Source organism: Anthonomus grandis, chromosome 10 (assembly GCF_022605725.1).
Source record: "Anthonomus grandis grandis chromosome 10, icAntGran1.3, whole genome shotgun sequence".
Taxonomy (NCBI): Eukaryota; Metazoa; Arthropoda; class Insecta; order Coleoptera; family Curculionidae; genus Anthonomus; species Anthonomus grandis.
The window spans coordinates 28,116,767-28,140,112 of record NC_065555.1 but is presented as its reverse complement, the minus strand read 5'-3'; the positions used below and the strand labels follow the sequence as shown (position 1 = coordinate 28,140,112).

General features: G+C 33.5%; 1 protein-coding gene and 1 pseudogene across 2 annotated transcripts in view; one reads left to right on the top strand and one right to left on the bottom strand.

The window, feature by feature from the left end:
* Positions 1-1,724: 1,724 nt before the first annotated feature.
* LOC126741741 (uncharacterized) lies at positions 1,725-21,880 on the bottom strand (annotated as a pseudogene).
* LOC126741142 (ATP-binding cassette sub-family G member 8) overlaps positions 9,217-23,346 on the top strand; it is a 146,009-nt gene continuing 131,879 nt past the window's right edge. For both annotated transcript variants that reach the window (XM_050447484.1, XM_050447483.1), the window contains exon 1: positions 9,217-9,515. The gene's annotated coding sequence lies outside the window, so the exon portion shown is untranslated. The remainder of the gene's footprint in view (positions 9,516-23,346) is intronic.

Below are 23,346 nucleotides of genomic sequence, written 5' to 3'. Positions count from 1 at the left end.
TACGCTTGATAAATGTGTAAGTTAATAATAGTTGTCGGCGAGGCACAAGAAGATGGCCGATGGCTGTTTTTTTCATTCTGATCGATATAGTTGCCTACAACTCCTATATTCTTTTCATAAAAGCTAACGAGAACTGGGCAAGAGAGAATCCAAAACAAAAATCTGGGAAGAAAATATTTCTAAAATGCTTAGGCAAGGAGTTGTGTCAAATCAACATGAGAAATCGTTCAAAGTATAAGGGACTTCAAAATAAATATATAGCTTCTTTGAAAATTTTTGTTTTGGAATGTCAACAGGACCAGCACACAACAAGAGGTTTAGTTCATCGAGAGGCAAATATTCCAGCTACTCGGTCCGCTGTGCAGAAGATTCCCAAAAAAGGAAGATGTTTTATTTGTCCAAGATCGGCTGATAGAAAATATATGAAGGCATGTTCTAATTGTGAAAATTATATTTGCCCTAGGCATACGGCCAGCGAACAAATTAAAACAACTAGACATTGCACAATCTGTAGTAATAGTTAGTTTTTTTGCACACTTATTTTTTATTAAAGTCTTTAAAAAAATAAAATGTTTTTTTAATAAGATCATTGATTTTATTACTTTTTTAATTTCGCTAGAAATTCGATCAGAGAAAAGCTGTGTGAATCAGCCATAACTTTGTACTTGGTACATATATTTAATACTTGTATTTTAAACTTGGAATTTCCTTCCAGTTGGAAGAAAGCAATTGTTAAACTCTGGCCAAGGTCACACAGCCTGATACGTTTTCTGATTTAAGACCCATCAGCCTGTTATCTACAATGGGCAAAAATTTTAAAAAGTTGGTTTATATGCAAGTGGTTGCGTTCTTGAATGAGCATAGTCTCATTCCAATTCATCAGTCTGGCTTTCGAAAGTCCCATAGCACAACTACAGCATTAATTAAAGTGCTGGATGATATTGTAGATGCATTAGATATTGATAAAATCACGGCTTTGGTTCTCTTGAATTACAGCAAGGCATTTGACACCATTGATCATCGAATGTTATATGCAAAGTTGTCTTATTTGTGTTCAGATGCCACTGTGCCGTTTTTAGAAGCTACTTGAGCAATCGGTTTCAAGCTGTTAAAATTGATTACAACATATCATCATTTTTGCGCTGGATAGAGGAGTCCCACAAGGCTCCACCCTTGGTCCTTTATTGTTTATTCTGTGTACTAGAGATATTGGAAAAGCAATTAAAACATCTTGTTGTACACCAGTATGTTGACGAAAATTAAATGTATACCAGTTTTGACAAAGAAGAACTACCTGCATCTATAGAAAAACTTAATAACGATTTAAATTTTATATATTCTTACTCAGCTAACAATGGACTAAAATTAAATCCTAGTAAATTGGCAATTATGTTTTTTGGGCCTAACAAGGACTGGGTTAAGGATAATGTTATAATAACTTTAAATAATATACCATTGTCACATGTAGATAAATACAAAAATTTAGGTATTATTGTTGATGACAGCCTAAAGCTTGAAAGTCAGGTTGTAAAGTTGGTCCAAGAATCTTTCTGTAATCTTTTCTCTAAGAAACCTGAAAATAAAGGAATCACTTATTTTATCACACTACAATTATGGTGACACAGTTTATTGGCCTTTTCTTAATAAAAATTCAGAATACCGGCTTCTAAAAATACAAAATGCTTGTGTACGGTTCATTTCTGGGGTGAATGCAAGAGAGCATATCACTCCAAAATATTGGGCACTTGGTTGGTTAAAAATATTCGATCGTCAGAGGATTCACCTGAGTTGCCTAGCAAAACGGTTACTTGATAGTTCCTGTCCAGGCTGTCTGTTTGATAAGCTTAATAAAAGAAATACTCTTCATAACAGAGACACGCGCTTTAATGGTTTATTTGAGGTTCCTAGGCATAGAACAGAACTTTTCCAACGAACTATTTTCTATTTACCATACATTTCTCCAGGGTGAAGTACCATTATGCAAAGCAAAGTAATAGACGAAGGGTCCTGTTTACTTCACCATCTTTATTTCAAGAATAATGACGCGTTTCGGTTGTTAAACCCTTGTCAAGGGAAAACTATGTAAGCTTGACAATGGTTTAACAATCGAAACGCGTCGGGATTCTTGAACTAAAGATTTTGAAGTAAACAGGATCCTTCATCTATTATTTTGCTTTGCATATTTCCTATTTGTTACATAAGTTAGCAAACACTGATATTTTTTGCAAACTGTATGACTTAGCATTTTTGACATTTAAGAAAAAATATAAGCAACATTTACTTAGCCAAGTTTCAAATGTTTAGTTGGTAAAAGCAATATACTTACACCATAGAATGTCAAAATGTTTAAGTCATTTTATAAATTGTCATTCCTACGCTTGTGTTACCTTCTGTATACCTTTATAATTACAAAAGTATCATTGCTTAGTTAGTACCTTAAGTTGCCAATATGTAAATTTAATCTTATGTATTTTGTTTGTATGCTCGGTTAATAACAGCTATCTTAAACTTCGCCGAGTTAAAAATAGAGGCCTATTATTATTATTTAACCCGCCCACTACTTAAATTTCTGAAGACCTCTAATGTAAGGACACTTCAAGATCAAATGCAATTCACACACTAGATCTATAGAATAGTTATTACTCTTAATTTACACTTGGTAACGGCTGGAGATACTTTCTAACCGATACGTTGTGCTAAACTTCAAATAAAAGCAATGGAGATACAAAAATTAGACTTTACTACTTTACCAATGTCTACCACTTTCAAAAACAGCTTGACAGCAACGAGCAGCTCACATTGACTGTCACAACATGTACCCAGAATGGAAGGGCGTATCGAAGATGTGAATTAAAAAAGGATGTAAATCTTGAAAAGATATTATGTGACTCTCTGTTGTCCTTTCAGCCTTTGACTAAGCGAATGTTGTTTATGGTCCTTTGCTTAGAGAAGCGTGCGTCGAGCGAATGTATCTGGAGGATACAAAATTGTTGCCTTAGGTTTATTTATGTGATTAAAAGATGTTAACCTGTTAACCATAAGCTTAATTAGGCCAAATGGTTAAATGAGTAATAAGCGGCGGTCTCCGGATAGAATTTTAGTTATAAAAATTATACAGCGCTAAACGTTTTTTGCATAATTTTTCTAGATATATTTTTTACAGTATTGTGCAAACTGTTTTCTCCTTCATACAGAAGAGGTCTCTTCCCTGGAGACTTAAAACTTACGCAGATTTAACCGATAACCAAAATAGGAAAACAGGCCGTGCCCATGAATTACCGACCGATTTCTTTAGTCCCGACAATCGCCAAGGTAATGGAGAAACTTGTCAACCAGTAACTTTTGAAATACCTGGACCAACCAACTCATCCACCAACATCATCGTCAGTATGGTTTTCGAAAGCACAGGTCTACTGGCGATCTGTTGGTCTATGTCACGCATGTTTGGACTGAGGCTATCAAGCAGTATGGTGAATTCCATGCAATAGCTCTAGATATTTCAAAGGCAATCGATAGAGTTCGAAATGAAAATCTCTTATGGTTTGCCACCAACTCTCGTTGCTTGATTTGGAAACTTCCTCGAAAACCGATCCATCCAGGTTGTCGTTGATAGACACCCTTTGCAGAGGTTTCAAATTAACGATGGTATCCCTTAGGGATGCATTTTGTCCCCTACCCTCTTCCTGCGATTCTAGTTTCTAGTAAAATATGGGGTCAGTCTATGTTAGTTGCTTCTTCCAAGTTTCGTATGAAAGAAAACTCTCTCGGCATTGCTTCGGAATGTAGTTCTGGGCAAGGCAGGTCTGAAATAATTTGACATAATGCGAAATAATGTCTAACTCACATTAAAGGAGGCATGGATATAACCCATTCATGTCCAGTGATTTGAAGTGGTGGAATGATGTAAATGGATACATAGCATAACTTTTAGGGTCTTCCGCTCATCTGGAAGTGACAGCAACCCCATTTTAGGACACTACTTTAGGAAGGGTCCCTGGATACTACTTTGAAGAGGCTCAACTTGCACCGGCATGTATTGTACCGATATTTTTTTAGTCTTGTTGTTTCCCCAAGAACTTTTTTCGTTCGAGTCTCTGGCTAAGTAGAAAGTTACCCGCGAATGGCGAGAGTAACTCCCAAATCCTAATCTCAGTATCTAGCCTAAGATGTACCTTGCTGGCATATCTGCAAAACCACCGACGACTTGTTTCTGAAGCCTGGTTTACATCTTTAAGTCATCATCAAAGGGCCAGTCTAGTTTATAGATATATCCTTTTAAGATGGAGACCGGTACGGTTTGCTTTTATACCCAAACCCGGAAAAATTTATTATTCTCAAGCCAAATCTTTTAGATCGATGAGTCCAAAGTTATGTCTTTTCTTCTGAAGACACTATAAAAACTGCTCGACTAATGTGTCTATTAGGGATGGAGCATTATTTAAAAGCCCTCTGCTGCAGGACCAATGTGCTTAATGACGCCAATGACGGTCTTAAGATCAGTCCCCTTAAATTCGTAATTATAGCATTGACCAAAAGACGAAAGATTGACGACCTTGTGCCACTATGCTTGCATGGTAAAAAAAAAATAACTATGTTAAAAGATATAAAATATCTGGCAGTTATCTTGGACTCCAAATTAAGCTATAACCAATATCTCGACAGAGTAACCAAGCGATATAAATTAATTTTATTGACGACCAAACGCATGTATTGGCAAACCAGGGGATTACAACTTAAAATGGCACACTGGCTCTACACTAGAGTAGTTGTGCCCACTTTAACTTATGCTGTACTAACGTGGTGGCCAAAAACCCTGCAAGTAAGAGCACAGCTTAAGTTAAGCAAAATACAAAGGCTCGCATGTCTAGGCATAACAGGAGTCATGAAATCTACACCAATCGCATCCATGGAAGCCCTTCTTAATCTCCCACGATTAGACCTGGCGATTTAAGGAGAAGCAAAGCTGGGACTGGAGCAAATGGGAAATAATAGTCAAGTTAACTTGACAGGTCACCAAAGAATATCAAGAATCTCTGAGGCAATCAAATCAGAAATTATTTCCGATCACGTGATCAAAGTATTGCTTACACCGAACACCGTTTAAAGTTAAATATCCAACAAGAAAAGAATGAAATGAGAGCAACCGCAGATCAGGCGGAGACCTTATTTGGTACATAGATGGATCCAAGATCGACAAGGGATTGGAAGCTTTTTAAAGAAAAACCTAATCATGAAATGTCCCATCTACTTGGAAGACATGCCACAGTTTTTCAAGGAGAAATATTTGCGATACTAGAATGTGCTAGGGAAAACATTAGGAGAACATAAGCTAATAAGTAGATCCTAATAATAACAGATAGCCAAACCGCCCTAAGGGCTTTATCGAACCCTAGTGTTACATCAAAGCTGGATTGGGAATGCTTCATAAAACTGAAAACCTTAGGAGACACAAACTCAGTTTGCTTCATCAAAGGCTTATATGGGTTCCGGGACATACATGTATTCCAGAAAATGAAAATGGAAGATTTTCGATGACGATGAACTTGGAATAAAAGGTTCTATGGCACCTTACATCGGACCAGAATCTGCATTGGGAGTGCCAAGAAGCCCACTCCGCAGTGAGATTAGAGATTGGGTTTAAGAAAACATCAAGTTCACTGGACAGAAATGAGACAGCTGAAGAGAGAAAACATGTTTATGAACTTTAAAATAGACGAAAAAATTACTCTAGACACCTCCTTACATTTGGAAGGAACAAACTCAGAATACTTATAGGTATCATAACGGGTCACATGGCCGTTAAAGAATACACGAACAGAATTGGAATGTATAATAGAGCCCTTAATTGCCGATTGTGCGAAAAGGAACCAGAAACAGTCCGATAGGTAATTTGCAATTGCGAGGGCTTGTGCCGCAAAAGTGCCACAAAACTAATTTAGATGATATTCACGCATTTTTTCCATTATCTCAGAAAATCAGAAAAAATGGCGGGCGAAGTAGTTGTTGATGCCGAACCTCCCGACGTTTTCTTTAAATGCTGTGTAAAATAAAAGCTGCTGCAATAAATGGAAATGTAATTTGTGTAGTTTGTGGTGCTATTTATCATCAAAGTTGTTTCCAAAGAAAAAAATGTGGAATTATCGATAATATTAGAGTTGTTTGCTGTGCCAAAAACATAACCTACAATTCTGATGTAAACAAACTAAAAGGAGCTGATATGGAAATTGTTAAAAATGCTAGTACAGCAACTACAGCAGAAAGAAGAGGCACTTAGCACTTAGTGAGACTGTAAAGTTAAAAAGTGAATTGGATATATTTCGTAAGAAATATAATGAGCTAAAAGATCAAAAGGTAAACAACATACCATGTGCCACTCAGGTGACTTTTGCAGAAAAACTTAAAAGCCAGAAATCAGAATCTGTAATAGCAATAAAATCTAATGTTGTTAGATTTTAATTTTTAATTGTAATAGCAAACTCAAGAAAGTTTATTAACCAAAAAGTTTATTCCACAGGAAATTAGTCCTGTCGGGGTTAGTGTCTCAGGGTTTCAACTTGCTAGGGATGAAGCCGTAGTAATTGTTTGTGAGAGTGAAGACGAACTTAATTGTTTAAAGAATAGAATGGAAAAAGAATTAGGCAATAAGTACGAGATTGATCAACCAGTTAAAAGAAAACCGAAGCTTAGGATTATCAACATAAAACCCACAGACATATCCATGGATGATAGTGACACCGACATAGTGGATCAGATTGTTCGTTAAAATGCCATACGATTTGGCATTTTATTTTGCATGCTGGTTTTTTCATGAAATTTATGAAGAACAGTGAAAATAAATATAAAAACTTAAATTTAATTCTAGAGGTAGATCCAAAAACTCATAACTTGTTACCAAGGAAGAAAAAAGTTAATATAGCTTGGTCAAGGGCACGGGTGTTTAATCATATTCATATCATTCAATGTTTTAACTGTATGGGTTTTGGCCATCTAGCCAAAAACTGCTTAGTGTCAAAAGTTTGTTCTAGATGCGCAGAGAATCATTCTTATAAAGATTGTGGGTCAAATGAGCTAAAATGTATAAATTGTTGCAAGTCTAATAAAAAAAGTTCAGGTCTTAAGCTGAGCACATCCCAACTGGCCCCCGATAGGCAATGTCCATGTAGGGTATTTTTATTAAAGGCCATTAATCAGAAAGTAGACTATTTAATTTACATAGAGGAAAACTAATTAATATTTTATACAAGATTTAGAAGAGAGTTTAAGCTTTATGAATTTAATATCAATAGAGGGTTTTGAACATTATTGGGTACGTATTAGAGTAAAGCAAAAATTATCCATAGCAGTAGGTGTTATCTATAAAGTAGTTAATAATGTATTAGAATGTGTAAATATATTGGATAGAATATTACCTGAAATTTTGCCTGTAGGTGAGTATGTTTTAGTTTTTGATGATTTAAACATCAATATGATGAATATTCAAAACCCAGTCAGCAAATTATTTGATAGCAATGACTTTTGTCAGGTAATTGATGAACCAACTCGTCTGACTGATACAACGGCAACTTTACTAGACCCAATTTTTATTAACGATAAAAATATTGTAACTCAGAGTGGGACATTAGATTCAAATGGGGTAAGTTCATCTATTGACATTTTGCTATATAAACATAACGTGTATTATAAAAACTGAAAAAATTTTGACTATAAGGGATTTTAAGCATTTCGATGAACCTGAATTTTTACTTGACCTTCAGTCTGAAGTATGGTAAAGTTGAGTATCTGACTCATAATATAAAGTATTTATTTGATAAGCATGCTCCCGTAAGGTCCATTAGAGTGACTAAGCCTTATGCACCATGGTTGACTTATGCAATAAGAGGTTTAATGAGGGAACGGGACAAGGCAAGACTCAAATGTAAATTAAACAACTCTACAGAAAATTTTGGACATTATAAAATGCATCGAAATCTTACTAAGAATTCTATACGTAAGGAAAAGTTGGCTTATTTGCAATATTTGGAGACCCAAAAGGATTAACGAAAGTTAGTTTGGCAAACTTTAAGAGACCTCAAGGTTTATGTTCCAACAAATATAGGTATTCAGATTCCTCCTGAATTGGTAAATGTGGAAGAGATAAATACATATTTCTGCAGCGTTTTTAAAAAATCAAACAACTGTGATAATAAAGTAGCATATTACGAGTATAATAATAATAAAATAAGGGAATGCATACAATTTTTACATTGTAAAAATTCAAGATAGGCAAATGGCTGCTATATTGATTTTGATAGACTACTCTAAAGCCTTTGATGTTATTGATCATGAGTTGATGTGTGCCAAGACATTATGGTTTTGGGGAGGTTGAAATACTGTTCTTTAGGTCATATTTAATAGGTCGAAGGCAGGTAGTTAGGATAGGTGGGGAGACATCGCAGAGTAGAAAGATTAGTTCGATTATGTGAAGAGTTGGGTTGGCTTAAGTGTGATAACTGGTATAATTTTAACTTGACTCTATTTTCTAGAAAACTAAATATGTGTCAACAATCAGTATATTGATTTAAAAAACTAATTTATAGGGAGGCTGTGCATAATCGCTTTTTACGAGATAAAAATTATTTAACAATGCCACAACATAGAACTTCTTTTTTTTTAAAGAGCTTCGGTTATAATTGTGTTAACTTATATAATATCTTACCTCTTTAATTTAAGGTATGCAATACTAGTTATTTAAGGTCTAAGTACAAGAGGTATTTATTAGATGTGCAGTAGATTTTTAGAACTTTTTTAGTGACAGATATGTTATATGTATATATGTACTGCATTGTTATATTGTTATGGTTGGTTAAAACTGTTTTATTCTCAGTGTTATCTCTTAAAAGCATTCTATTGGACTTTCTCTGTTAACATTTAAAGATGGTTAACTTAATATCCGGAGAATTGGTTGAGTGGAAGAATGGCCAAGAGGCTAAACTTTGCCAGTTGCGCTATTCTTGTGCATATGATGTGAGTGTACATTTTCATATGTTTTTGCATTGTATGTACAAAGAAATACTTGAATAAAGACGTTATTTATTTATTTATTTATTTATTTATCTATCTCTATGCGCCATCATTACGGGCCCAAAAAGAGCACCCGGTATATACGCAACATCAAAACTTACTTCCATTTTAACGCGTTAACAAAACAGTACCGTGGCCAACATCGCTTTACCTGTAGTAACTTTTAATTCGCCGCGTTGGTATCAGATTCTTATACCTGGTTGCTACGTCACGCTGATGGTATTCGATGGTACGCAAAGAGTACCAATACAGTTAATCCACGGTACCATGGTGATTTTGTGGCATTATATTAAAAAAATAGTGTCAGCTTACGAGGAGTGATATTTTCGTGTCTGGGTCGTACCTCTATTTAATTTTTTGACTTTATTTAACTATTATACCCCGGTTGGTTTTTATGGTGTGACAAGTGTTTTGTTTATCAATATTTTGGCGTGTATTTTTGTAATCCTAGATGGGTAAGCACGCTTTTATAATTCTTATTAGCATAATGACATAAGAGTGTGAAGGAAGTTGCAAAATTCTTGGTTCTTTTAATGACTCAAGTGCGTGCTAATTTAAATTGTTTAAAAGGCATTTTCTTAAGAATCTTAGACCGTATCTCAATAATTGCTTAATTGTAGATCTTTAGGAATAAATTAGGTTGAAGTCGATTTAGAAATTTTCCATTTACCTCACTGCATGCTTTCGATAAAATAATTAAAAATCGATTCGAATTAGCTTCATAGCTAATTACTAAAATATTTTAGAAAAACTTCGTAACAATAGCTTTCATTTCCTCAGACCTTGGGACCTTCTATTTTTATGTTGCATTTTAACTAACCATTAATTATAGGTGTCATTAAGTACTTTGTTAAATTAATTAGGAAATGATTTTGTTCCTGTCTTAAAAAGCAACACCACTTTAGAGCCATAAAATATTTTTTAAATTTATTTATTTAGCATTTATAATTTCTACGTATTTCAAATATATTGTAAATTATTATTAGCTAACATAATGTAACTAATCCACCTAGTGCTCAGGCACCTGGGTGTGTATTTTTTAAGTATTCCTATTTTTACTATTTTATAACAATTTCAGAAATCATGCACTCATTTATCACAGTTTTTTCAATCCTGTATAGCTCTTTTTTTATATTAAAATAACAGTCAACCAAGACTAAGTATTAAGAAATTTTTTTATAGTATATCATTATCAATAAAAGAAAATTTTTGACACTTGTATAGAATAAATTGCTTGCAGCTATTTTTATATTGTTTGTATTTTTTAAACTCTTTTATGTTTTTGGCACTCTTTCCTTTCAGCCACACATTCAGGACATTGTTAATCGGAGCTACAGAATGCTGGGTTTTGTCATTAGGAACGCACATAGCTTTAATAATATCTTTAGTCCTAAAATTTTGTATTTTTCTTATGTCAGATCAAGACTGGAATATGCTTCTTCTGTGTGGTCACCATTTTATATGAATCATATACATGAACTAGAAAATGTTCAGCGTAAATTCTTAAAGTTCCTTTCATATAAATGTGACGGAGTGTACCCAGAAATTGGTTTTTCACATCAACGCCTACTAGAAAGGTACTCCTTTAGTAGTCTTGAGGAGAGGCGAAAATCTGCTGATCTGAAATTTTTATTTAAACTTCTTAATAATAAAATTGATTCGCCAGACTTATTACGACATGTAAATCTTCATGTGCCCCGCATATCATCTAGAAATTCTGACACATTTTACCTATCTAGACCTAGAACGAATATTTGTAAATATTCTCCAATGCGTAGAGCATGTGGCACTTTTAATTCTGTTCAGGATCAATGTTACATATTCAACTGCAGTTTGTCCGAAATTAAAAGAGTACGCTTTTCCTAGATAGTAGACATAAACAAAATTATTTTTTATTCAAGTATTGTATAATATTGTAGGAAACTATTGCTATTAATAATGTATTCTTTTTTTTTCTCTAGTTTTGGATTGTAATTTGTATAATATTGTATTTTTTTCCCCCACTCAATAATTGGAATTTTTTCTGTGGAGTGGTGTAATTAAAATAAAATAAAATAAAATAAAATAAAATAAATTAAGCTATAGATTTTTAGAGCATAACGATGACAAATCTTTGGCTAATTTTTTTTTTCTTATTGGCATACTTAAAATGTTATTGTGATACTTCTTTTAGTGATACTACTTATTTCACTATTTATGAGTATTTGGAGATAAGATTTTATTCAAGTTTTCAAAGATTATATTATATTTTAACATCTTGTAGAACTCTTCAAAAGAAGTTAATATACCAAAAATCACGTACATAAAAGTTGCATAATAAGAGAGTTACTTCATATTATTGAAAATTATTAAAAAACTCTTTATTTAGTTAAATGGTTTCCGTTTTTACAAAAATTGTTCAAAATTGTCCCCATTGGTTCGAACAACACAAAATCTTGCTCGGCGAATCGACGATTCTTTACAAACTTAAATAATGTCCACGAATTAAATCAGACACATTTCCAATGTGTTCTTGAAGTTCTTTCTGCTCTATTATGACACATTAACTCTTTTAAATAACTTTACAGAAAAAAATCGCAAGGCATTAAATCTGGGGAGAGAGGCGACCAAGAAATAGGCTCATTGTGCCCTGTCCATCTTATTATTTGGATGTTCATGAACTTATCCTCTAAAATATGGTGGAGTCTCATCATGTAGGAATCACATATTCTGTCTCACATTTAGAGGAACATCTTCTAATAATTGTGGCAGATTGTGTGAAAGAAAATCTAAATAAATTTCACCGGTCAGTCGAGGTGGAAAAAAAAAGAATGCCCAAACATTTACTAAAAATGTATGTTGAAAATTAGATCTTTACAGCATGCGGGTTTTCTACTGTCTAAACATGAGTTCTGTGAAAATTATGCACTCCATCTCGTGTAAATGTAGCTTCGTCCGTACACAAAATTAGTTTCGTAAAATTTTCATTTATGCCGAACTGTTTTAAAAGCCACTGGCAAAACAACTATTCTAGGATAATCTTCAGATTATAATGCTTGTAGCCGTTGATAATGACAAGGATAATACGTTCGATAATACATACGATGAAGGTTCTTGTCCTATTGTCTTCCATACTTTGCTACGAGCTGCTATGGCTCTAGTACTCATTGTTGAAAAAAAATTGGAAGAATAATATTCTTCCTAATTTATATTATAAATAATATAAAAAAGAAAAGGGAAAGAAAGAATTAACAGGACACTCGTCAAGAATATCAAAAAATTTGTTTATTTATATTCTTATAAATAAACAAATAAGTCAACTAAGTTTAAGTCACTCCTGTCATATTATAACTTAAAACCCAGAATGTTAAAATCATTTTTAGTTTCAATTTGATGACATTCCATTATTATTATGATATCATCTTACATATTAGTTACAAAGTAACTCTATGATAAGATATGCTCTATTGATTTGGTTTAGTAGACGCTTTTTGGTTTTAAGTTCTTATAGAACACATGCGTTTGCTCTGTGTTCCACCTGTAATATTCTTAAGGCGCGTACACATCTGGCGAACGCATGTAGCCTTTCGACCGAACGCCTTCGGTAAATGTGTATGCCTCAACAAACGATAGCAAACGCATGTATTTGCTTTCCCTAGAGTCCGCTCACCGGGCATATACACGAACTAAATAAATATACCTGGACTGCTAATGCATATGGCCACGATACCCAAAAATGACCACTGCCTGGTAACCGCCATTTTTATAGTGGTTGTGTCCCAATGTTGCCAGGTTAAAGATTTAAAAATCACCAGATGCTTGGTCTAAAAGTTGCCAGATTGTGTAAAAAATCACCAGAATCTTTTTTCTTCTTTTTAATAAGGTGCACATAGGCTGATTAAATTAAAACATAGGTAAAAATGATGTTTTCAAAAAAATATTATATTTAAAAAAATATATATTCTTAATACAAAAAAAAACAAATAATTAGTTATGGGACATTATTTGAAACAAAAATATAATTCTCAAAAGCACACAAAATAACGAGACATATATTATTATACATAATTATACTTAAATCATAGGTAATATAGTAATATTTTTATTTGTACATTGTGTTATTATGCTTTTTAATAATATCCGTACTTACGGGAAAGTCAAAACAACTAAAATTATTTGACGTTATTAACCTTTTGCTGTGAAAAATCCCACTTATGGTTTTAGAGCCTAATCGATTTCTCGTTTTTGTTTTATTTTAATTAATTTCATAAAATAATCGTTCAACACTTGCACTGCTGTGCGGCAATTTAAATAGAACATTTATGAAATTTCTTAGTTCTGGAAAAAGAAAAGTATCATCACCTTTTTTTTCGTTACATACCTCGTTCCAAAAGTCAATTTCCCTTAGAGCAAAGTTAAAGTTCGAACACTTTAATTCTCTAAACTCTCTGTCTAACATATGGATATCTTTTACTATATTTGGAAACATAAGACCTAACGAAGCAATGCTGTCTGTTTTATTAATGCTTCGAGGACTTAAGACAGTTAATAATTTAAGAATTTGTACTTCACGAGATTTAAAAGGAAAGCGTTTATGTAGTTGATTAGCTGCCTCAATGTAAAAATTTAAACATTTTGTTTTAATACTATTAATAACGGGTGTTATGAAATTATGCTTAGTTAATTCGATAGCTACTTTAGGACCTAAATAAATTTGGTCAAGTGGAAGAAAATGCTGTGGATCACGATACTGAATATTTTCTATATCTATGTTTTGAAGGTATTCTGGTTTTAGAAAACAACTTAACAAAAATTTAAGAGCAGTTATCATCCGGGGATAAAGATTATATATTTTGGGATTTTCAGATTGAAATTCTAAATTGAGGTTGGTAAATGTGGGTAATATATATTCTAAAAATAAGATATATATTTTGCTTAAGGGATTTTGAAGCAAGTCATTAATTTCTGCTGCTCCTGAGGCATTGTCGAAGGCTTCAATTCTAAAATAATGCTGAAGAGCGTCATATTGCTCAATGAGTCGAGAAACAGCAGATATTAATGATAGCCATCTTGTTTGAGCAGCATGTAATACCTTGTGCGGTTTTACATCAAAAAAGGCTTGAAATTTTTGTAGTTCTGATTGTCTTTTATAGCTTTGATGCATATAGGCATAGACACTTCTTATTAGCTTTTCTGGGTCATTTGGTAATTTTTCACATGCATAAGAGGCACATAAAGCCAAAGAGTGACAAATACATTTCTTAGTATATAAATCTGGGATATCATTAGTTAAAAGAGTTTTGACCGAATTATGTGCCCCCATCATTGCATTTGCCCCATCCGCTGCAAAGCCAACTAAATTATCTTTATATGGAATTTCATTTTCTGTAAAAAAAGTTACAATAATTTTGTACAGATTCTGCGCCGTTGCACTTTCAACTAAAATGAGCCCAAGAAATTCATCTTTTATTTCAAAATTTGTGTTATATCGTACTATAATGGCCAAATGTTTTTCCGAAGAAACATCTGTTGATTCGTCAATCATCATTGAAAATTTATTTAGTCTAAGTTTCGCTATAAGGCGATCAAAACTTGTCTTTCCTAACACATTATTAATAATCGCAGTGCATTTTGTTCTGTCGCAGGTGATTTTTGATATTTGATTAGGCTCCATACCTGACAGACAAATAGACTTAATAAGCTCAGTTAAGTGGTCAGACGCACTAATTGCTAAATTATGTTCTGCAATGAAAGATGCAATTCGAACTTCATTTTTTTAAATAATTTCAGCTGATGGCACAGAGAATATTTTTTTTGATAAGGTAGGCTGTTTACGCATAGATGTGATGTTCGCAATAGGTTTTTTTGATAAACTGTGCTTTTTTACTAACGCCACTCTACCTATATAATCTTTAACACATATTTAACATTTAAAATAATGTATACCATTTGAACTAGGCACTATCCATTTGCCATAATCCTTATGGCCCTCCCACTCGGCTTCATATTTATGTTCATATATTTTCTTTTTCTTACTTCCAGTTTTTTGGTCAGGAGCAGGCATATCCGAATCCGAATCAGATATTGGCTCTACGTCGGACTCGTCATACACATTAGGTATACTTTGTTCTTGTTGTTCAGGCTCTCCTGCACTTGGTCCTGGCAAAGGAACAGCTGGTTCATCTTGACTAGGTTTCTTTCGAATAAGAAATTTATCAATTTTGTTTTGTTGTTTATGCTAGAAAAAAGGTAATTAATGTAAAAATGCATTCCGGAAACACATTTTTTTTACCAATAATTCACATATTTAAAAAAAATATATGCATATTATATGGAATCAGTTAAATCATAAAAAAATAATACCTACCTTAAAAAAATTTAAAACTAACAAAATGATAATATAAGAACTTACCTAAAGCATAAACTGATTGAACCATAGAAACTATTGAATTACCTATGTATGTATATCGCAATACAAATTAAGTATTTTTATTAGAAATTTGATACGTAAACATGCAATCTGCCTTCAAATAAGTTCGGTCGGCAAGTGGCGAAACTGGCGAATGGCGATGCAGCGTAAATAGATCTAGGGAATCCCCGAATGCAAACCAATCACTCCAATCAGTGATGCAGGTGTAGCGGTAAGAATGCCGTATTACGTAGGTACGATATTCGGATAATATGCTATAAAAAATGTAATAAACTAAAAAATAGAGACTTATTTAAATAAGTAATTTAATTACAGGTACGTTTTAAAAAAATCACCAGATATTAGGGATTTTAAGAAAGTTTTCACCAAATCGCCAATTTGATTAAAAAATCACCAAATCTGGTGATTTTTCACCAGACCTGGGAACATTGTTGTGTGCTTTTGATATTGGTCACTCTGAACATTTTCAGTGTTTCCAACAAAAAATATATTAAATAACGGTAATGAAGTTGACGACGCTGACGTTTGATATGTGAGTATAGCGGATTGCCTAGTTTTTTTGCGATTTGTAAACGGCGCTTGGGTATATCGTCTACAACAGGCGATATAGCTTCCTCCTTATTTAATACGTGAATAATGTATCACCATCCTTATTTAAACGTATTTGGTCCACTGTTTCTCAAAACCGAATTATTGTGAATTGTCTGTCTGTATTTATGATAGAATAATATATAGTTTTTTATTTTTATATAAACCCTTGCTAATTACAAACCCTCACAAAATCATCTATATTTTGATTTTTATAGATGGTTGTACCTATTAATATGGAAACACTGTACATAGAGGATAAGTAAAAGTCGTAACAGTAAAAATAGAAAGAAAATAAAAGTATTTTTAACTGAATTTGTTAAGTATAAGATATAAGATATCTTGAATTCTTAACTAAATGTAACTTTGTACTTTGTATTTTTAGGATCAGACTTGCAAAATGCATTTTGTCCAAATTTTCCATATTTGAGATAGAGATGGCGTTGCATTCCTATGATGAAATACCAACTTTTTATGAACATTTAGACAGTCAAACTGCATTAAGTCCCCATGTTATTAGGTGGTAAATTTCGCCCAGAAAAACAAACTGATTTAAGTCCAGTCACGTTGTACTTTCAAAGCGCATTTTGTCCGTAAACGTGGACAAAACGCATTTCGATGGAGATTTTGTTCATTTTAGCGATCCACGTGTTAGAGCTCGGTGTTGTTTACAAGCTTTTTATAAAACTAAAATAAAAGTATTGTTTTCGAAAAAAATGGAAGGGTTAGAAGGGGAGCATATTGTTGGTGATAGTGTTGATAGGGGCAGTAGGAAAAGAAAAAGAAATATAATAAGCCGTGAGAGAAAAAAGCAAATAAGGTAATTTATAAGGTTAGGTTTTATAAATTAAGTTAATATTTTTTATTTAATCTCTAAGGTATTCAAATTTGGATATCAATCTCGACAATTTTGACGTAGTTTGTGATTATAAAAATGCTAATTTTGATTGCCAAGAATTATCAAAACAAGCTCTGCTAAAGATTCGCCAAACGTTTTTTGAGCACCCTGACAAAATTAAGCAGGATAACTTACTTGCTAGCTACATGGATATTAAGGAGCCACAAAGAAAACGAAATCGAAAAGAAAATGGAAAGCCGCATAATTTTTCCGTTAATTATTTCGTAAGTTTGGTCATCTAATATGTATTTTAAAATATAACTAAGTTCAAATTCCTTTTAGGTGTTTCTTAAAGATACTAAGAAACAAATTTGCCAGAAACTCTTTCGGGCTCTGTTCAGCGTTTCCCAAAGGCGAATAAACACAATTTCTAAAAAAATTAAAATTGGTTCAACCCTTAAAAAAAGAGGAGGAGATAGAAAGTCTCACAAGTTTGCAAATAAATTTAATGAGGTAAAAAAATTTATAAGCAATCTTAAAGGCAAAGAAAGCCACTACGGCCGTGCCAAATCAAGAAGAATTTACTTCTCTGCCGAATACAGTATTGCCAAACTTTGGAAAATCTATAATCAAAATGTGTCGGCTGATAAAAAAGTAAATTATAAATACTTTAGTAGAGTTTTCAATAATCACTTTAATATAGGCTTTGGTAGCCCGGCTGCGGATGTATGTAATTTTTGTGTTCGAACTGCAACACAAATCTGTAATGCCAGAAATATTATTGACAAAAGCAAACTGCAGACCAAACTAAAAGTTCATAAGGTTAGAGCATCTCAGTTCCACAAAATAATGAAGGAAGAACTACCTAGCTCAGTGTCTTTTTGTTTTGATTTGCAGCAAGTGCAGGTTCTTCCAAAAGTTCCCATATAAGATGCTTTTTATGCACAGCAACTTTCAATTTACTTTTTTTGCATTACAGCCACTAATTGTAAAAACCCAGTTTTTTATTCATGGATGGAGCACCAAGCTGGTAGAGGGGCCACAGAAATTTCATCAGCAGTACTTGATTTTTTAAAAAGAACTAATTTTGCCCCTAACGTAGACACTCTTCGGCTCTTTTCTGATGGATGCGGGGGGCAAAATAAAAACAGCTTTATCATCCACATGCTTATGTTATGGCTGCACAGCTTTGCTCCAGAAACAATTAAGAAGATAGAGGTTATCTTCCCAGTCCGAGGACACTCTTACCTTTCAGCAGACAGAATTTTTGGGAGGGTGGAAAAGATCCTAAAGCGACACGCGGTCATAAAAACACCTGAAAAATATTGTGAACTTTACAAACAAGTAGGAGAAATTAGACAACTTGGAACGAATTGGTCATTGGTTAATATCAAAAAAGCTTCAGTCTCTTTAAAGAAAGTAATAGGAATTAGCTTAAGTAAGAGAATAATCATTAAAAGAGGTACGGTCTCAAAAGTGGTGGTAAAATCTGAATCTTTATATCGGACGGATGATCCAGCAAAAAAATTCCAAACTTTGCTAAAACCCAAAAAGCGCTTGGATCAAATCGTTCTTTCTGAAGTACGGCTTGGACATGAAATAAAACAGAAAAAACTTGATAGTTTAAAAAAATTACTTGTTACGTAATCTGGTGACAAATGGTACGACACAGATCCTGAGTTAAGATGGATGGCTGAAATATTTGAAAATCTTGCTGTAAGCCATAATGAAGATCAAGAGTACGAAGATGGTGACGAAGCTTGCGAATGCGCTGAAACTGATGAAAATAACTTCATTTAAAATTAAAAAAAAAACAAGAGATATTGTTTTTTTGTTTTGTTGACATGTCTAATAATTTTGTTTTGTTTCATGTTTATGTTTGAATAGAATACTTTTTCATTTAAGACAGTTTATTCATTTTGTAAAATTATAATGACATTCAAATTGCATTTTGTCCACTATAGATAATCAAAATGCATTTTGTCCACCAATTTTTTGTATTTTTTCAAGTTGTTTTTTCACTTTCTTTTACAGAAACTCGTAATCGAGGTCCATACACTCAATGCCATTATATGATGACATAATTTTTTTTTCTTTGTATAGTAGTTTTTTGCGTTTTCTAAAAATTGGTAAAAATGGACAAAATGCAATTTGCAAGTCTGCTCCTCATTTGTAAACATAACCTATCAAAAACTTTAATTGTTTTGTTTCCTTACAATTGGCACAACTGAAATTTGTCAGAGTGGCCAACATCGAAAGGACACAATCACGCAAAATGGCGGCCCCCTAGTAGTGGTCATTTACTTTTTATTGTATTGGCAGTCCAGGTATATTTATTAAGTTCGTGAGCGTATATCAAAAGAAAATTGAAGAGCAAATTCGTTTGACTGGGTTTAGTGTAGACGCTTCCCAGTTAGCGTCGAACGTCGTCGCTATTTTGTTTTAGTTTCTTTTTTGTAATAATAAAATGGACTAATTCTTCTTCTTTAATACTTATTGGTTTATATCGAAAACGGGAAGTCTTATGGAATCCAGTACATAAAGATCACAAAAATGAAATAAAGAAATCTGATGCCAGGGACAACATCAGCAAAATTATGAAATGCGATTCAGGGGAGGTCAAAAAGAAAATGAAATCTGTATTAACGTCATTCCGACGTGAGAGACAAAAACAAGATAACTCTTTTAAAACTGGCTCACAAATTTTAAATCTAGCTGGTTCGCTTTCAAAGATATGCTTTCTTGGTGGACAAGTGTATACCAAAAGAAACTAAAAAGTTAAAATGTCAATGTTAAAATGTAAATTTTCAAATAAGCAATAAAATTGCCTACAAAATGAGTGGGTTTGACTCTACACTTACTATTTTTTTAAAATTGGGAGGGGATTTTTTCGACCGCAATGTATAGAAAGTAATAAGACTAATTTTTATGCATGTGTATTTTGCCAAATTCATTTCTAATTAGCGTCATAATTTTCCGAACTTTTTTGTCCTATCTTAGGTATTGGAAGAAAGGACTCCTTATTTTCGTTTCCGTGTCTCCAAAGTCCAGGAATGATTGTTCCTTTTTTCTCCTCATCAAATGTCCCTGTTGGAGTGTAAGTCTTGCGGGAATGTTTACTTTTTCTTAAGAAGTTGTGTAAATAGACGCATGCTAAAACTACCAAAGTTGCTTTTTCAGGTGATAGTATAGCATTACTTTTCTCAAAACTCTAAAAATAGCTGACATGGTGCCGAAAACATTTTTTATAATACGCCTTGCTCTACAAAATCTATAGTTAAAGAGTCGTTTTTTAGAACCTTTTTTTTGTTCTACTGAATACCCCTCCATTAAATACTCACTAATAGTAAAACCATCATCTCCTACAAATACGTAGAAAACTTTCACATCTCTACTAGGTAGAATGTCATCAGGTGGTAAATGAAGTTCATTGTTTTGCAGTTTTTTCCAGAATATGAAGTTTTTTGACACACCTTCATCTGAAATCCTACCTTGGCAGCCAATATCAGCAAACAAAAAGCAATATATAATAGTTTGGATCAGCTACTCCCAACAAAACTATTACTAAAATTTGCTTTATAATTAAAATAGTCGCTGCCACTGTGTATTGGTGCCTGAAGTATGCAGTGTCTACCATCTATGACACCAAGGCAGTGAGGAAAATTCCATTAAGCTTCATAATTTTCCGCAATATCTCGCCCTTCCTCTTCAGTTGTAGGCATCTAAAAATAAAAAATAGTAGTATAAAAAATTATAAAACCAAAAACTTTTCCGAGATGGTTTAACCCAGGAGTCAACATCAAGAAGAAGAGGAGGAGGAGGAGGAGAAGGAAGAGGAAGAAGACATGGTCAACGATGACAGGCTATCGACGAAATTACCAAAGTACCAAAACGAACAACATTTAAAAGAAAATCAGATTTTAAATCTCCCAAGAAGGTCAAACGAGTATCACCTGTGGCTTTTGCGAATGGTGGGACAAGCAGTGCTATCTCTAGACGGCAAGAAGCATACCAAATTTTACAAGAAACTGTTGCAAGTAAAAAAACAAGAGATGATAGCACAATTTTTGGAGAGCATGTGGCAGCAAAGCATAGAAAATACAGCGCCCATACACAAAGTGGTATTCTGTATAAGGCTGATAAGGGACTTTATGAACCAGACTTAATCAGTTCCATTAGCCACAAACAATAATATTTACCTCAACCCAATCAACAAACTTATATGAGTTTCACGCCTAGCACAAAACCCAATACATAAAATAAATATTCTTTAGATACTTAAAAGTACTCCTTTGACATCACCTTCAGTATCAAATGGCTCATTTTCTTATGAAAATGAGTCTTTTTTTTTGGCGGCCCCCTGAAACCTGACGCTATAGGAAACTGATAAGCCGAAGACACCCATTATGCGTTCTATAAATACATTTACAGATAGTAGCCTTTAAGGCATTTTGATGTTTTTTTATGTAAGTCCTAGACTTTTTCAATAAATATTTAAAGCGTTATACATAACTATTTTACTCACCCTTACGTATTGTTGAAGGGTCTCAATTATAAAAGAGCAAACTTCTCGTCTTATTCTTGAAATTAGTTGTTTTGAAATTTTATATATATATACATCAAACTTGTATATGAGTCACTAGTAGCTAAATATCGTAGGGTTAACATTAACTTTTCTATTGGCGGTATTGCCTCCCTAATCTTCGTATCTTCTTTTGTGATTTTTGGATCAGTTTCACTTAATAACCATTCGAAATCAGTAGACTTCTTTCTACAAAAAATTTAAAAAAGTCCGTATTCCATTTTAGCTTTTAGATCATTATTAAGGTCTATCCCTCTATACCGACTTCTGCTTTTGAACAATGATGTTGTCCACCAGCGCCGTTTTCGTCGATTTTGAGGGGCTCTTTCACTGCTTCGGCCTCCCCCTCACTAATTACAATATACAACGCACTTGCAATAATTATATCCTCCTCGGACGCCATTTTTACTATTTATATCTGTTTAGCAATCTTTATTTTATTTTTTCTTGGTAACATTGAAAATAAATGCACATATCTATATTCAAAAAAATAATGCATAATAATATTTTTTTTATCGCATCTAATATACAGTATTGCTCTGTATAATTTCTTTTAAATATACGCACAGATCGTCTTATTTCGCATCGAGCATGCCCATAAGTGATAAATTTGGCAAGCCCAATTTGAGTGGGGAAAAGAACGAGAACGGACTCCGGTGTGAGAAGTGACGGTACCGTCCGCGTTTTTTCTTGCGTTGAGATTCCGGAACCACTAATTTCTGGATTCAACCTAAATACTTGATTAATCGTGTGTGGGTGATGAATTGAGTAATCGCCATTCCAGTACCCAAGTCCGATTTAGAATCCTTATCAGGTAAGAGACTTGTGCGTATCGCGTCGCGCCGATTAAATCCAATTTTTCTTACTTTATATTCACTCATTCAATTTCATTATCTATTTCCTGCATTTCAGTATCAAATAAATAACTTTCGTGTTCAATCTTCCTTCAGAAATCGCCAAAAATACTCGCGAAACTGAAAGAATGACTACAAACGAATTTGTTCATCATAATGTGGACGACAGAACAAATTTTCTACCGAACGCCGAAAACATCGAATGAATTCGGTCAAAGGGCCTCTGCCACATGAGTTTGTCAGATGTTACGCGTCTTTAGGATGCATCTGTACATCTATAATTTGAAGGCTTCAATTTTTGGTTTGTTGGGTTTTGTTTTGTTAAGTTTTAAGCCATATTCTCTATTAGAGTTCTCTATTTTGTTCATTGTATTTATTAGTTGTTCTTCGTCTAGGATTGAAAGGATTGGAACCTTTGTTGTAACCGTCAAATCATAGTTTTATCACCAAGCAAAAAAACCTTCAGTTTTAATCTTCTGTTAGTTCAATCATCTTTTCCCGCAGATGCTAACGTCGTTAGAGAAACACGTGTCGAGAGTAAAATAAAGAGTTTCGGTTTGTGATTTGTTCTTCGTCTACTGCATTATTTAAGGTGACATCTGTATATGTTTCTTCCTTAAAATTATATTCCACTTTCCCAATCGCCAAGGACCTTTCTCATGATTTATTCGCAATATAGGTTGTAAAGGAGGGTCGTCTGATACCGATCTCTATTTTATAAGCTCTGGACAATGTTTATACTGTTCTGACTTTGGCGTTATTGTGTTGGTAGTCTCTTAATTAAAAATATCAGATGTTTGGGAACACCCATTTCACGCATTACTCTTCAAAGAAGTGACCAGTTCACAGAATCAAACGCTTTCGTATAATCCACGAAGCACAAATATAATTTTAAATTAAGTTTCCTTTTCAATGATCTGTCGCGCATTAAGTAGCTGCTCTCGTGTACCTTTACCTGGTGTGAACTCTTTTTATCCGATATTCGTAGAAGTAGAAATGTTTTACAACTTGGATA